We start from the raw sequence: 18,309 nt of genomic DNA on the forward strand, positions 1-18,309 counted from the left end.
AGATGGAAAGGAATTTCTTCTCTCAGGGGGTATGTCTGGAATTCTCAACCCCAGAGAGTTGGGGAGGCTAGATCACTGAGAGTGTTTAAAGAGGAGGTAGAAAGACTTTTGAAATATCGGGGAGTTGAGGGCTATGAGGAGCTGGCACAAAAGAGGAGTTGAGGCCTAGGGCAGCTGAGCCATGATCTTTTTGAATGGCGGGGTAGGCTTGAGGGGCTGAATGTCCTGCTCTTATTTCTTATGTTCATATGTGACCTATAATCTGCATACTGTAATCCTCACATTGAAGGCCAACTGCAGTGACCATCCTGAGTCATTTGTCTGGACAGAACGCAAATCATGGCAGCTGATCAGTGACCATAAGAATCGGATAGCTCATGTAACAAAGAACCCACGGGAGAGGAAGAAGCAGGGTATACTTGGAGGTGTAGGATACCCGTTCAGCAGTGCTAACTCAGTCCTAAATTCATGGGGTATTTCACATATTAATGATTACGCCTCGTGGGTGGCACGGGGAAGTGCTAAAGGCTCCCGAGGGACAGAATGTGCACTCACAACTGCAGATTTGCAAGGAACAGGGTTAGTAAAAGGGTTAACTCCATTGGGAGATGCTATAATGAACTCAACTGATTGACAGTCCAAGGGATGGGCCTGCGATGTACCGGCTTGAGACTTAATTGGCAACATAGAATTGAATATTGAGGATATTCGCGTCGGTACCATGCCTAGACAAGCACACAGGCAGGTTAGTGGCCAGAGTTTGATTAATCTGGAACCAGGAAAGAGGGAACTATTGGTTACTTGGCCAACTAGCGGCAGGGAGAATGGTACACTCAAATTTTTATCGGTAATGCCACAAGGCACTAAGAACGGTACACTTTCGGGAGGGTATAAAGTTGAATCTCTGGGAGTGGACCAAGGTGTATTGAGTAGAATCATACGAATATACGAAATAGGAGCAGGAGTAGGCCATTTGGCTCCTCGAACCTGCTCCACCATTCAATAGGATCATGGCTGACCTGTTTGTGTTTCGAGTTCCACATTCCCATCTGATAACCTTTGATTCCCTTACCTAACAAGAATATATCCACCTCTGCCTTCAAAAATACTCAATGGCCCCGCCTCTACCGCCTTCTGAGGCAGAGAGTTCCAAAGACGCAAAACCCTCTGAGAAAAAAATTCTCCTCATCTCTGTCCTAAAAGGGCAACCCCTAATTTTAAAACAGTGTCCCCTCGTTCTGGACTCACCCACAAGAGGAAACATCCTTTCCACATCCACCTTGTCAATACCGTTTAGAATTTTATATGCTTGAATCAAGTCACCCCTCACTCTTCAAACTTCCAGTGGAGACAAGACCAGCCTGTCCAACCTATCCTCATAAGACAACCATAGATCATGTGGATTTGTGGTGAATGGGACTGATGGCACCTTGCTCATGACTATGGACGAGTGCTGTACTGAATCACAACATTACATAGTGTGTACATGTAACACTTTAAGATCTATAGATGGCAATTCCACAGTAGTGGTCATGGTTGAGCCCATACAGGGGGCAAGGCAGTCCAGGCGTCCCCAACCCAGTGGTGTTTCCTGACCGATGTGAAGAGTTACCTCTATGGAGGATTGGTATGTGCAAATAATCACATATTCTGTCTCCAAGTTGCAGACTCATTTGCCCTGGGAGGCTTTCACCTGGCAGGAAGGACCCAGACAGGTATGGTCTTCGACCTTTGGTGAGATGATAAGCTGTACGTAGATGATACACCCAGAAAGGCAGCCCGGGAGCAGTCAAAAGCACTTTGGCTACAGTCAGAGGCCATGGTGATCAGAGTCAGCAGGTCATCACAAGGGAATGATGCAGGTGAACTTAACCAAGGGGACTGCTAAGGTATTTGGGAACTCAGCCAGTGCCAGTGCCGCAGTTAGCTGTATACAATACAATTGGCGGGAAACGGGTAGAATGACTGCAGCTGTCACTTCGGTACTCATCCTGATCATGAGTATGTGTACTTGCTGTCACTAAAAATTCACATTTCGTAAACTGTGCGGATGGAAATGACGTCCAGCTAGGAATTTGCCCCAGTATTAGCCTTCCCGAAACCACCTGCAGAGAAGGGGAACCAAGACAACGTTGATAGTATATAATTCAATTCACTTTATTCTGAGCATAGCCAGGCATCACTAGGATGATCATCAAAGCTGTAGGAGAATTCCGAATGTTATGACCAGTTCCTGGGCAAGGTCCCCCAAAATGATAGCTTCCCGAACGGGGCCCGAATTTTCTTATGCTCCCAGGTGAGGAGGAATGAGCTAGCTCCCCTTCTTTATTCAACCCCCTCAGTGCCATCAGTCCCATTCACAACACATCCACAACAAAGTTGATTTGAAAGGGATCCCTTCCACCATGGATACTTTTTCCCAGGCCAAATGTATTTATTTTTTAGAAGGAACCAATTTAACCGGGCTTTCTGGTGTCAACGAAAGAGTAAGTTTATTAGTTACTAAAAATCCGAGAAAAATAACAAAAACACAACACACACACACACACACACAGGTGAGAAATGAGAAGAGTCCAAATAAAAGTTAGAAAAGATATATGAATTAGTCTTTGGCTTGTCTGTGAGGCATAGATGGCGAAACCCTGTGGCCGTTGAGTTGGATGATTTCGGTAGAGCTGACTTTGGCAGTTTTAATGTTTGGAGACACTTGGTTCTGCAGGATAGCTGAAGAAGCTCTCCTAGTTCCTTTTTGATTGTGGCTTCTGCCTCCAGCAACAGGGAGAGATAGAGACTTCACCTGCAATAGCAGGGGTGACTAGTTTGTCTTCTTGGCTTCACACACACAACACACTAGCACACACTGCATTGCTCTGCAGCTAGCTTTGTAACCCATTTTTCCCTGTGTATCCCTGTAAGGAAAAAAAAACCATGTCTTGCGCCCAGAGTATGTTTTCTTTGATCCCAAACATTTTACACATTCTGAGATATGAATCAACGGGCGATGGATTTTAGATGACTGCTGAGAAATGGTAATCAGTCTTTTGTCTCTGTAACCACAGGAGATTAAAGTTCAGTCTTTTGCATCTTTCCTATATCCCTTTTAAGTGTCTCTGCTTGAAGAAGGCCATGACACCTTTTCAGGTGTGACATTCTATATTCTCTCAAGACAGGTGTGTCAGTATAATCCACATAGACATTTTCCCAAAAAGCGGTCACTTTACATTATCAGCCATCTTTTGCTCAGTGTCCTTACTGTATTCCTTTAAAAACATACACGTCTTCTTTAAAAAGTTCAATATGCCCGTAAGTAATTTGTGGCTGTAATCAGCTTTTCATGGTACACATTATTAAGGATTTGCTGCCCATCGGAGTACAGTAAGATCCCTGGACAACCCTGTTGGCCGGGAATTCTACGAGTAGGTTGTGCCCATCTGGATCAGATACAACCTGTCCAGGGGCCAATAGCAGGGACTGATGGGGGAAGTGAAGGATTTCCAGAGTTCATCGCATTTTGTTTTTCTCTCTCTGGATGTGTTATCTGCGTGTACAGGACAAACATGATTATGCAAAGAGACACTTCCTTCTGAAACTGCTGTATAAATGAATCAGCTGTAAAGATTTTTGTGAGACTTCTGTTCACTGAAGGCTCTTCCCTGAATGCTTGTAATAAATACTTTCTGACTTCAGTTTACTCTGGACTCATAACGGCTTTTGTCCCACAACAATAGCCAATGAAAAAGAAAGTCTTGTGTTTGTATTATGCTTTTCCTGACCACAGCGATCCAAAGTGCTTTGCAGCCAGTGAATTATCTTTGAAATGTAACAGTGTTGTCATGTAAGGGAAATCTACGCAAAATTCAGCCCCACAGAGAGTTATGAGATGCAGACATATGAAACAGGAGCAGAAGTAAACTATTCGGCCCCTCGAGCCTGCTCCGCTATTCAATAGGATCATGGCTGATCTGTTTGTGTTTCGAGTTCCACATTCCCATCCACCCCCAGTAACCTTTGATTCCTTTGCCTAACAAGAATCTATCTACTTCTGCCTTAAAAATATACAGTGACCCCCACCTCTACCGCCTTCTGAGGCAGATATTTCCAAAGTTGCACAGCCCTCAGAGAGAAATAGTTTCTCCTCATCTCTCTCCTAAAAGGACGACCCCTAATTTTAAAACAGTGCCTCCTAGTTCTGGAGTCACCCACGAGAAGAAACATCCTTTCCTTGTCCACCTTGTCAAGACCATTCAGGATCTTATATACTTCAATCAAGTCACCCCTCACTCTTCTAAACCCCAGTGGAAACAAGCCCAGCCTGTCCAACCTATCCTCTTGAGACAACCCGCTGATTCTAGGTATCAACCTAGTAAACCCCCTCTGAACTGCCTGCATTTACATCCTAATGATGGAGGAGTGGACCAGGGTGTCACAGAGGGAATGGTCCCTATGGAATGCTGACGGAGGGGTGAGGGGAAGGTGTGTTTGGTGGTGGCACCATGCTGGAGTTGGTGGAAATGGCAGAGGATGATGATCCTTTGAATGTGGAGGCTGGTGGGGTGAAAAGTGAGGACAAGGTGCACTCTTTCATGGTTCTGGGAGGGAGGGGAAGGGGTGAGGGCAGAGGTGCAGGAGGTGGGTCGGACACAGCTGAGGGCCCTGTCAACTACAGTGGAGGTGTAACCTTGGTTAGGGAAGAAGGAAGACATTTCAGAAGTGCTGTGTTGGAAGGTGGCATCATCAGAACAGATGCGATGGAGGTGAAGGAATTGAGAGAATGGGATGGAGTCCTTACAGAAAACAGGGTGTGAGGAGCTGTAGTTGAGGCAGCTGTGGGAATTGGTGGGCTTGTAATGAATGTTGAATATTGAAGATGAATAATGAAAATTTCTGTTTGTCTCTTTCACCCTGTTCACGTTCAAGCTTCTTTTGATTTGTTCAACTTGTCATTTATTCACTCATTGTGCCCTCGGCCCAGCCATCTTCAGCTACTTCATCAATGACCTCCCTTCCACCATAAGGTCAGAAGTGGGGATGTTCGCTGATGATTGCACAATGTTCAGCACCATTCACGACTCCTCAGATACTGAAGTAGTCCATGTCCAAATGCAGCAAGACCTGGACAATATCCAGGCTTGGGCTGACAAATGGCAAGTAACATTCATGCCACACAAGTGTCAGGCAATGACCATCTCCAACAAGAGACAATCCAACAATTGCCCCTTGATGTTCAATAGCATTACCATCACTGAATCCCCCACTATCAACATCCTGGGGGCTACCATTGACCAGAACTAGACTAGCCACATAAATACTGTGGCTACAAGAGCAGGTCAGAGGCTAGGAATCGTGCAACGAGTAACCCACCTCCTGACTCCCCAAAGCCTGTCCACCATCTACAAGGCACAAGTTAGGAGTGTGATGGAATACTCTCCACTTGCCTGGATGAGTGCGGCTCCCACAACACTCAAGAAGCTGGACATGGTCCAAGACAAAGAGGTCTGCTTGACTGGCACCACACCCACAAACATTCACTCCCTCCACCACTGACGCACACTAGCAGCATTGTGTACCATCTGCAAAATGCACTGTAGGAACTCACCAAGGCTCCTTAGACAGCACCTTCCAAACCCATGATCACTGCTACCTAGAAGGACAAGGGCAGCAGATAGATGGGAACACCACCACCTGGAGGTTCCCCTCCAAGCCACTCGCCATCCTGACTTGGAAATATATTGCCGTTCCTTCACTGTCACTCAAAATCCTGGAACTCCCTTCCAAACAGCACTGTGGGTGTACCTACACCACATGGACTGCAGCAGTTTAAGAAGGCAGCTCACCACTACCTTCTCAAGGGCAACTAGGGATGGGCAATAAATGCTGGCCCAGCCAGCGAAGTCCACAACCCTTGAATGAATTTTAAAAAACATAGTAAGGTAGGAAAAACAGACATATTGCTTATTCACCCACTCTCAAAAACTCAATGAGCATTCATAACAAAATAAACACATTCAAAATTCATGAATTCAAAACACCAGATGCAAAATCTATCAATACAGTTACCCATTACCCATTATGTCTCAGCAAAATGATCAAGTGCTGTTGCATCCCATAGGCCTCCCCTTTTTAGTTAACAGTCTCAGCCTTGTCTTCTCTTTCATTTTGACACCTTATTCTTTCCATCCTTCACTGCCATGCTAACTCAGTGATCGTCAATGCCTCTGTAATGGTTGCCCAGTTGTAGAATTGATTCCTTGCCCCCTCTAAAGCTTTTGAGCCTCTTCACCTATTTACCTACCCTAATTGCCGTTGAGAAGGTGGTGGTGAGGTACAGGCCTTGCCATTAATTGTCACAAAATTAAGCTTGGGCCTGTAGAAACTGGGTTAATCTAGGGCTTGACTTGCTTTGGAGTTCAACTTAATTGAATGAAGCCTGTCTCTCAAGAATATTCTCACAGATACAACACTTTGGAAGAATTCATCTGACTATAAGCTACATTCAAAAGCGGCATTCTATGCTTTCATATGTGGAAGTACTTTGGTTCTTATTCATTATAGATCAGGGCTTTCAAAACTGTGGGTCACTGTAGTGTTATAATGTTTTGAAATGCAAAAATGTTGTTCACTTTAGGCTGCCAAACAGAACATCAGTAGAGGGAACTGCAAGAAGAAGCAGAAAGCATGGAGTAACTATTCAATAAGGGAACAGGGTTTCATATTTTTATACTTTTTATGTTCTGATCTGTTTGGCTAGTCACAAGTCACAAGTTCCAAGAACCCTCACATTGGCCAAGAACCTCACATTGACAATGAGAATGATGGAAAATAAGAAGCTATGAATTATTTGGAGAGTTTTGCTGACTCGAAACAGCATTTTAAGCCACAGATAAGTGTTTCAAGCTGCAGACTACAGCCACTGTCAGGCAGACAAGCTGCTCAGATTTGTCAAGCAGGAAAGCTTTTACAGAGGAGTCTCGTCACTGTTGCTGATGATAATGGCATCGTCAACACTTAATCTACCCCCTTTTGAAGTACATCTGGAGCCATCCTCTGTATTCCCATCTGGGAACAGTGGTTAAGGCATTTCGAAGGAACCATGGCAGGTTTTACCATTACAGAGGGTAAAAGGTAAAAGGCATTACTTTTCCACTGTGCCAGTGAAGAATTAGAAGACATTGTTGAAACATTTAAGCCTGAGCAAAATGACTACAAGTCAGCTACAAAAGCACTAACATCCCATTGTATGCCAAAGAAAAGCACAATAAATGAAACAATCATCTTCAGATGCACAAAGCAACAAACCAACAAGACAATCGACCAGTATTGCACATGCTCGAGGCACCTGACAGTCAAATGTGACTTTGGTGAAGTTGAACAGGTTGAAAAAGAAATAAAAACACAATTCATCAAAGGGTGTCTCTCCAGCTAACTACGCTGAAAAGCAATGGAATAAGGCAGAAAACTGTCAGAGCTGCTGGAGCTAGCAAGGTCACTATCACTCTCCGAGGGCAGAGCTACAGGAGTCAAGGCTGTGAAAAACCACCCTCCAAGATCAACTACTGTGAGCACTATCCATTGCTCATGTGCCAGGAAGCCACCACCTGTAAAGCAACAACAGCAGTTTCACAAACAGAGTTGCAATGTGCCCAACCAATGTTTCCACATTCGCGGCACTTACCCGTACCAGACAGAGTGTCCTGTTGTCGGTGAATAGAGTAAAGCTTGTGGAAAACCCAACCACTTTGCATGTGTTTGTCATTCATCAGCACAATCAACTGCTGAGACCACTATCAACATAAGGATACCACGTATACGTACTAAGCAAAACGGCAAGAGAATGTAGCCAAAGTGACGCTGAGCATAATTTTGTGCTCTCTTTCAAACACAGCAACCAGCCACATGTGACAGTGACCATTGGCTCCTCGGATGTAGATGCTCTCATAGGTACAGGAGCATCTGTCAATGTCTTGGGAGACAAAATGTGCTAAAAACTTCAGGGGGAGAACTTTCTCCCCGTTGGGCGGCCTGAGTGGGAGCGGGCGTGGGTGGACACGCAGCCCATTGCCGCCCGCGATCGGCTGCGCACCACCACTTTACGTGGCCGGGCCAATTAAGGCCTGCCCAGTGTGACGCGCGCCCGGAAGTGCTCAACACTCCCTGTGCAAATGCGGGGAGGAGGGAGAGTTGGGGCCTGCGCTCTTTCGCACACGCACATGAAAGAGCGCAGAAATCTCCCTGAGGCACGGAGCTGCCCCCGCCAACTTTAAGGTTGGATGGGCAGCCCAGACAAGTACCTCAATTAGTTTAATAATGGCCTTAATAGGCCTTTGACAGTTTGGCGGGCGCGCAGTTGACTCCGGTGTTTGCCCAGCGAACTGAAGGTTGGAATGACGCTCGGTGATGTCGGGCGTGCGTCCCAACGTCACCGGGCATCATTTTACACGTTGGCGAGTGGGGCCCGCCCCTGCACGCTGAACGGAAGATTCAGGTCCAGGATTTCCCCACTCTCTGCAAACCAGGGAATGTAAAAATTTTCCCTTACAACAGTGACAAACCGCTAAAACTTCTCAGGGCTTTTGAAACGAAAACTTCACTCAAAGACACCAGAACCGATGCTGTCTTTTACTTCATCTCCGGAGATGTGACACGCTTATCAGTTTCCACACAGCAACACTGCGCATGATTGCCATCACATAGGCGTTGCCTTGAATGCCAGCAACACTCTCGAATTGCATGCTGACCGCTTCGCTGGAATCGGCAAACTGAACAGTGTTACACGCAAGTTGCATGTAGATCCCAACGTGCCTCCAGTAATGCATTAATGATGATGCCTATCATTTCATGTCAGGAAGCAGACTGAGAAGGAACTTCCGTGTCTACTAGACCTGGATATGAATGAGAAAGTTGAAGTCGAGCCTCCCCTTGGGCCTCACCCATATTAGCCGTCGAGAAACCCCAGAGTGAGAACCAGATTGGAATCTGTGTTGACCTAACCAAGCCATACAACGTGAATGACACTTGACACTGACAATGAATGACATCATAGAACAAGTGCATGATGCAAAACACTTCCCTAAACTTGACCTCAATGCAGGATACCATCAAATCGAACTTGCAGAAGGATCGCGGTATCTTAGAACATAATAACATAAGAACTAGGAACAGGAGTAGGCAATTCAGCCCCTCGAGCCTGCCCCGCCATTCATTACGATCATGGCTGATCTCATTTCAGCCTCAGCTCCAATTTCCCGCCCTCTCCCCATAACCTTTCAACACGTTACTAATTAAAAATCTGCCTATCTCCTCCTTAAATTTATTCAGCGTCCCGGCATCCACTGCACTCTGAGGTAGTGAATTCCACAGATTCACAAACCTTTGAGAAAAGTAATTCCCCCTCATCTCTATTGAAATCTACCACCCCTTAGCCTAAAACTATGGCCTCTCGTTCTAGAATGCCCCACAAGGGGAAACATCTGCTCCACGTCTACTTTGTCTATCCATTTTAGCATCTTGTATACTTCAGTTAGATCTCCTCTCATCCTTCTAAACTCTAGCGAGTATAGGGCTAAACTGTTCAATCTCTCCTTGTAAGACAAGCCCCGCATCTCTGGAATCAATCTAGTGATCCTGCTCTGAACCGCCTCCAATGCAACTACATCCTTCCTCAAGTAAGGGGACCAAAACTGTGCACAGTACTCCAGGAGCGGTCTCACCAATGCCTTGAACAGTTGCAACAGCACTTCCCTATTTTTATTTTATTCCTTTTGCAATAAATGCCAAAATTCCATTTGCCTTCCTTATTACCTGCTGTACCTGCATACTAGTTTTCAGCGATTCATGCACGAGAACACCCAGGTCCCTCTGCACTGAAGCATTCTGAAGTTTCTCCCCATTTAAATAATAAGTCGCCTTTTTATTCTTCCAACCAAAAATGGATAACCTCACACTTATCCACATTAATCTCCATCTGCCAAATTTTGGCCCTGTCACCTAACTTGTCCCTACCCATTTGTAAATTTCTTATTTCTTCATTGCAACTTACTTTCCCACATATTTTGGTGTCATTTGCAAATTTAGCTATAGTACCTTCTATCCCTGAATCCAAGTCATTAACATAGATTGTAAATAGTTGGGGCCCAAGGACCGAACCCTGTGGCACCCCACTAGTTACAGCTTGCCATCCAGAAAAAGACCCATTTATCCTAACTCTCTGCTTTCTGTTGGTTAGCCAATCCTCTGTCCAAGCTAATATATTACCCCTAACTCCGTGTGATCTCATCTTGTGTATTAATCTTTTGTGCAGCACCTTAACAAAGGCCTTCTGGAAGTCCAGATATACTACATCTACAGGATCCCCATTATCCACTTTGCTTGTCACATCTTCAAAGACCCCTAGCAAATTAGTCAAACACGATTTACTCTTCATAAAACCATGCTGACTCTGATGGATTGCATTTTGACTTTCCAAATGCCTCATTACTACTTCCTTGATAATGGATTCCAACAATGTCCCAACGACAGACGTTAAACTAACTGGTCTATCGTTTCCTACTTTCTGCCTCCCCCCTTTTTGAATATTTTACAGTATTCTGCATTCACAGCGGATTCTTTCAATACAAGAGGCTCAAGTTTGGAGTCAATTCAGCAGCTGAAGGTATTTCAGCAGATGATTCGATCTGCACTTCAATGACTCAAAGGCACGCTGAACATCAGTGATGAGATTCTCATTTTTGGCCACACTGAAAGTGAACTTGAGAGAAGCCTACATGCATGCCCACAATGTCTTAGAGAATGTAACCTTTCCTTGAACAAAGATAAGTGCTTGTTTAATGAAAGCAGAATCAAATTCTTTGGTCAGGTGTTCACTGGTGAAGGAGTATCACCTGACCCATGGAAAGTTGAAGTCATTGCAAATGCTGCGGATCTTACAAAAGTGCAGGAGGTCTGGAGTCTGCTAGGACTCATCACATACTGTAAGCACTTTATGTGACTCCAGACCCACAGCAATGTGGTTGACTCTTAAATGCTTTTTGACCAAGAGCAATTAGGGATGGATAATAAATCTGATCTGCCTAGCCAGTGACACCCACATCCCATGAACGAATTTTTAAAAAAAATTCTTGACCTCGCTATGCTATCTTTCTCCCGAAACAATCTGAAAAAAGAGACCACCAAATTGAGTGGCCTACATCACACAAACAGGCTGTACACAAGGTCAAACAATGGTTGTCAGAAAGTTGCACAAACGCCTATTTCGACCCTGAAAACACTGCCCAGTTAGTCCTAAGTGCAAGCCCGGTTGGCTTAGGTGCAGTTCTTGTGCAAAAAGACAAGGTAGGGAACATATTAACTGGTGCGATGACAAGCCGATTGCTAACACCCTTAGGACAAAGTTATTAGCAAATATGGAGCGAAGCAATGTCAATCACATGGCGCATCTTACATTTTCATCTCTATTTGTATGGAAATGAGTCTGAAGTCATAACCAATCATAGACCACTTGTTCAACAATCCACATAGCAAAACATTTACTCAAATAGAGCATTGGATACTCAAAATACAAGAGTATGAGTTCCATGTTGAGTATCAGCCAGGCAGATTTACCCCAGTGGATTATCTTTTGTGACATCCATTGCCAACGGTTAGTCCTACTAGTGATGAGGAAAATTTTGCCGAACAACATCTTAACTACACAGGCCTAAGCCCAGTGACAAAGTCGTTAAAACCAGCTGACACCCAAAGCAGCAACAAAACAAGATGAGGCATTACAATTATGTACGAAGGCTATGAAATCACAAAATTGGAAAGAGCCTCCAGAAATGAAATCACTCACACTACAAGGTCTTCACAATGTTCAAAATGAGCTCCATGTTACAACCACATCTGATCTCATGTTATGCAACAACTGCATTGTTATTCCGCAATTGTTGAGGAAATGTGTTGTCCACTTAGCACACGAAGGTCACCAGGGAATTATCAAAACCAAACAACTCCTTAGGGAAAACGTGTGGTTCCCAGGAATTGACCATATGGTTGAACATAAAATCAGTCAGTGTTTGCCATGTCAAGCAACCACAATGTCAAATCTTCGTGATCCTCATAAGTTGTCTGAACTACCTCCAGGACCACGGATTGAGACTTGCACACAGGTGAACACCTGCTGGTTGTCATTGATGACTACAGCAGATTCCCAATTGTGGGAATAGTTACGTCTACTTCAATGAAAGCAGTGACCCCAAAGCTTGACCAGATATTCATCTTGTTTGGAATCCCTTGAATGGTAAGAAGTGACAATGGACCTTCATTCAACAACGATGGGTTCAGTAAATTTGCAAACTATCTAGGTTTCATTCATCAAAAAAATCACACCCCATTGTCCAAGAGCTAATGGAGGAGTCAAGAGATTTATACGCACCTTGAAAAAAGGAATATGTACAGATATAGCTGAGGGCAAGTCATGGGAGGAAGAGTTGTATCGCTTTCTTCGCAATAACAGAGCAGCTGCTCATTTGACTACTGGAAAGCTTCCAGCTACACTTATCTTTGCACATCCTATGCACACATGTCTTCCTGAGCTGCCCTGCAGAACTACTGATCAACAGGAACGTGAACATAATCAAGTCCAGAAGGATCAAATGAGAATTAAAGAGTAAAAAATGAAATTCAAAGTTACACCACCATAGCCAGGAGATAAAGTGCTTGTGAAATGTGATGGTGTTGTTGGAAAGCAAACAACCCCTTATGGCACCCGACATTTGTTGTGACCAACACAGAAGGATCAATGATCACTGCTAAGAGTGGTTCACAAGTCATCACACCGAATTCCTCATTCTTCAAAGCACTGAAAATGCCTGTTGTAAGTATCGAATCTAATTCTGACCTTGACAACTCACATGAAGAGCACGAGTCAAATGAGACCACACCTGAGGTTAGACAGTGGTGATAGATGTCCACCATACTTAAGTGACTATGTGACATTTGTTCACCAACTGAAAATACCTTTCATCTCATTGTATATAATGGAGTGTTATGGCAGGTGGATGGTAAATGCCAAGCTGCTCAGATCCCTGAGGGAAACCTGAAGCAGCTACCACAACTATTTGCAATTTGCATGTATTTCGATGTGGGCTTTGGATTGAGTAGTAATAAGGCCATTGAGTCTTATAGGTTTCTTACAAAACTAAATTAAACCTTTATTAATAAAAAAGAATGATTTTAAGCACATATATAGGTTTACAAATTACAACGATGATAACTCCTAACTCCCCTAGTTAATCTAACTCCCAGTTACACCTCTGTTAAGGCAACAGTAAGACATATATATTTTAAAAGATCCAGGCAAAGTAACATGATTCCCTGAACAGTCGAATTCAAAGTGAGATTTCCTAACCTCAGTTCTTGCAGATAGCAGTTTGAGGCTTAGAGGCTGGAGGCTTTTCATGAGGTGAAAGCAACCTCATCTCCTTTATACAGATTTCCTCTTTGAATGCAAATTCTCATTGTTTCATTATGTCTTTGAACTTTACCTCTCTAATAATAGAAATCTATCTTGGTACCAACTTTACCAGTAATCTTTGGGAAAAATAAACACACTGTTTCTTAACTTCTCCTGGCTAGGTGAAACATTTTGCCCCCTCTTTTGAATTCAACCTAGTTTGGTTTATTTAAAAATGCAAACATTCCCTTTACACCTCACATTCTAAAGCTTCACCCATGTTTACTTTTCAACATTTCAAAACTAGTTTATCTTCTGGTACATCAAATCCTTCAGACCAGCTGCCTTTAATTTAATTAAGTACCCCCCCTCCCCCACCACACACACACACACACAAACACAGACCTATAGACACAGACCCCACTATTACACTACAATAAATTCCAATAACATTATGAAAATTACCATATCTTCCTAACATGGAGTGCATTGGTAACAACACAAAAGTTAGAATATGTAACAAGTTGAATGTTCAAGTTCTGCCTAAGTTTATTGTTTTGACTTTAGAGACAAATTATTGAAACATGCTATGTCTCTCATTTATTAAGAAGGGGAAGGAAGTAGTGTTGTAATATTTTGAAATGCAATTTTTACATATTGTTCACTTGTAGCTGCCATACAGAATAACACCAGTAGAGGGAGCTTCACGAAGAAGCAGAAAGCATAGAGAATTTTTTCAATAAAGGAGCTGATATATATTATTGTATTCCTTGTAAATACCTGTTAATAGCTAGTAACTGCTTAGCTAGGAGCTAATGTGTTATGTGTAAGTGTTCCGGTGGCCACATTTCACAACTGCACTAGAGACTCATGTAATGTATAACAGAACCAGTTCAATCCGGATCTTCTATTGTACAAGGCAGCATGACAATATTAAACATAAAGAGTTCTGATCTTCCAAAGTCGAAAGTGCAATTATCAACAACAATAATGCTTAGCAGGAGCCAACTTTGCTTGAGCGCTTTTTATACCCTGGTCCGTCTCTGGCCGTTCTCAAGTCCCAAGAACATCACATCGGCCAAGAACCTCACAGTCGCAACCCCCAATGGGGTTGCGAGATGGAATTTTGGGGTCACGAGCTCCTAGGCAGCAATGGTTGCTGTGGAGCCTGGACTGAGTTTTGGCAGCCGTAAGGCCCCTTTAAATCCTTGCATTTTTTTTCCTATTGGTGGGTGTGGAATAACGGACAGATCTTTGAGGCCTGATTGCTGCTGCAAAAAAAGCCTGTGAAAAGACAGGTGTTTGTTTTTTTTTAAAAAAAACAATTCCCATCATGCTGAAATTCTCCCAGCCCTCCACTCAGGAGCTAAAGTTAAGCTTTAACTTTTTCCGGGTGTGACCCCATTTTAATACCTCAAACTTGGTGTAACCCAAGCCGGTATTGGGCGGAGTGGGGGCAGATAACCAGCTCCTGGGCGGGATGAAGGCGCAGGTAGCTTCAGCTTTGGGTGGGGTGGGGGGGTGGGGGGTGAGCGTGGGTGTTTTAGCTGAAACCACCCCCCCCACTTCCCCCACACCCGGGGTCACATGAAGTCTGAGGCATTAAAATGGGGTCACACTGGGGAAAAGGTTGGGAAACACTTTTGTAGATTGTGAGGCAAACAAGGATCGTCAGTCATGTGAACTGTCCACAAATCATGAAGCTAGTACCTAGATTGCAATGGCCATAGATGTCATTTTACATTACAGGCAACATTTTTCGTATTTATCTCTGCTAATGAAGTTGAAATAGCCACATGTGATTGTGCAGTAATGTGATCCCTGATATCGACAAAAAAGCGAGGCTGGCAAAAGAGAGACAGCTGCACACAGGATAATAGTGAGACCTCTAGTTACAGAGTTCTGGTCTGCCTCAGGTATTCTTTGGAGTACTACAGTGCTGGGCCCCCTGGCAAAAATCCAGGAGCCTTGTGTTTAAAGTGCATCTGTACTGCCTGATATCTCATATCTAATTATCCTCACTCAGGGGTGTAACACTAGGACCCCCTTATGACCTGGATATTGTGTCCTTTAACATAGAATTCAGCTTTCCTTCATACAGAATGTTTCCCTCTCAGGTGCCTCAGCACAATTTCAATACTTTATATTCATGTTCAATGTGAGACCAAGGAGTCTATACAACTCCCAGCCCCCCTGTGTACTATGGCTGTAAGGCTTTAGACAGCGACCTTTCCCCATTGCGCCTCTGCGGCAGCTACCCCCAGTTTCAGTGCATTCCTCAGCGCGTAGTCCTGGACTTTGGAATGTGCCAGTCTGCAACACTCCATCGAGGACTGGAGTCTTCCTGGAGATCAGCAAGTTTTGGGCAGGCCAAAGAGCGTCTTTCACTGAGTTGATGATCCTCCAGCTGCAGTTGATGTTTGTCTCGGTGTGTGTCCCTGGGAATAGCCTGTAGAGCACAGAGTCCTGCAACACAGAACTGCTCGGGATGAACCTCGACAAAAAGCACTGCATCTTTTTCCAGACCTTCTTTGCGTGTACATATTTCAGAAGGAGGTGAACAATGGTCTCTGCCCCACAACAGCCACCTCAAGGGGGTGAGTCTCCGGGCATGTAGGAAGGATCTGATGGGGAGGGCCTTTCTCACCACCTGCCAAGCTACATCTTTGTGCTTGTTTGAAAGTTCTGGTAATGAAGCATTCTGCCACATAACTTTGACAATCTGCTCAGGGAACCATCCAACAGGTTCTACTATCTCCTTTCCATTGGGCCTCTAGGACATTACGTGCCAACCACTGCCTGATGGACTTGTGGTCAAAGGTTTATTTCTGCACAAGCTTTTCCATGAAGGATTGGTGGTAGCACGGTCCAACTACTTGGAGTGTTCTGCAGCAATGTGGCCAGACCCATGCTTCACAACACCAGGGACAGGTAGAACCTCAGCACGTAGTGACACTTGGTATTTGCGTACCAAGGGTCTACACACAGCTTGATGCCACACAGCCACACACAAAGGTGGCCATCAGGATTGGGGCGATGTTGGGCATGCTTAATAAACAATTAAGGGTCAATAGGCTTGTTATCAAGTGCCATAAAACGCTTGGTGTGGGAGCCGGGATTTTTTTCACTCAGAGCTTGAAGGGTGGGATGTTGCTTTTCGAGGGTTGCCCTTTGCCAATCGCAGGGTGGTCACTCCTTAGGTCAAAGCTCTCCTCCCTTCCTATCCGCTCCCACCTTTAGACTCAACTCTCCACACCTCACCCCCGAAAGGAAAATAGATGCCGCACTGATCAATGTTCAACAAGGCCACCCCACAGCAATAACACGCTGTAGTGGCCTTAGCAGGTGAGGGCGGGACTTCTGCCCCACCATGGGAGGGAGTCCCACCCTTGAGAGCAGCTGGCCAATCTGCTTGCCTGGCAGCTCTAGCAATCCCGATTTCGGTGACCGCCCACCTGCGGCATTATGGGGGAGAGCTCGGTTGGGCGGGATGGTGGTCAGATAGCCACCTGCCATATTTTACATGCTCCCCGCTCACCAATAACATGCCTAGTAGGTGCTGTAACCCAGGGCTAGCGCTTAAAAATCAAAGTGGACATTCCAGTACAGCACTGAGGGAGCACTGCACTGTCGATGGTGAGGTCTTTCAGATCAGATGTTCAGATCAGAGGCCCCAACTGCCTGCTCAGGTGGATGTAAAAGATCCCATTGCTCTACTTCGAAGAATAGTGGGGGTGTTATCCCTGGTGTCCCTCAATGAACACCACAAAAAAAGGCAGATTACCTGGCCATCATCACATTGCTATTTGTGGGAGTTTGCTGAGTACATATTGGCTGCTGCATTTTCTACATTACATCAGTGACTACACTTCAAAAAACACTACATTGGCAGTAAAGCACTTTGAGGCGTCTCGTAGGTATGAAAAGCACTTTATTAATAGAAATCTTTTCCCTTTTTCCTCTGACTAACTGCCCAGGTGTCTTTTTCTCCTAAATACTGAGTATTCACTAGATGGCAACACTTGAGATTCCTTCCCCATTCAGGGATTGGTCAATAACTCTTTCAACCAATATAATGTACAATTAACAGGCAATAGTTAATTGTACTTAATGATATGTAGGTGGTGGGCATTAACTAGCAATTCACTTGTTGGTCCAAGTCGAGTGGCATGCCTGAGGTGGCGGCTGTGGCTAAGGACAGGGTGAAGCAGTCGCTGACTAAAGTCACCAAGAAGCCTCCCAAGAAGCGGAAGAAATCTCGCAAGCAGAGCTATTCCACTTCCGTGTACGGGCTGCTGACCCAGGTCCACCCTTCCACCAGGATCTCATCCAAGGTCAATGAGTGTTATGAATTCCTTCGTTGTTGACATTTTCGAGCGCGTCGCCTCCAAGACCTTGCACCTCGTGCACCATAACAAGTGCTGCACCATCACGGCCACAGAGATCCAGAGCGCCGTCTGCCTCATGCTGCCAGGGGAACTGGCCAAACACACCCTCTCCGAAGGCATGAAAGCAGTCACCAAATACACCAACTCCGTTTAGGTAGACCATTCTAAAGATTATAAAGTGGAATTCCTATCTTTTCTGCAGCCTTGAGAAGTCTGTTCCATGTATACCTGGATTGTTGTAGGCTGTATCCCCTTTTCACTTTCCTTAGAAACTTATTATTTAAGCTTTGCACTTCAGCCCCGTGCTATTGATCTTTGGGCACCCAATGCAGAGCGGTGCGGGGAGGGAGGAGGATTTCCTTGTATGCCTGCTCCTGGGCCTGACCAAATTGACCATCAATAGGTCCGGGCAGTGGGTAGTTGGGGGGCGTCTTCCGACCTGACTGTCTGCCCCTCTTCCGTGGCTACGTTCACAACCAGGTGTCCCTGGAG

General features: G+C 44.8%; 1 protein-coding gene across 1 annotated transcript in view; it reads left to right on the forward strand.

Annotated features, from left to right (window-relative positions):
- The window catches only part of nsfa (N-ethylmaleimide-sensitive factor a), a 311,021-nt gene that overhangs the window by 31,217 nt on the left and 261,495 nt on the right, over positions 1-18,309 (forward strand). The gene's annotated exons all lie outside the window — the stretch shown is intronic.

This window comes from Cetorhinus maximus, chromosome 25 (genome assembly GCF_964194155.1).
Source record: "Cetorhinus maximus chromosome 25, sCetMax3.hap1.1, whole genome shotgun sequence".
Lineage (NCBI taxonomy): Eukaryota > Metazoa > Chordata > Chondrichthyes > Lamniformes > Cetorhinidae > Cetorhinus > Cetorhinus maximus.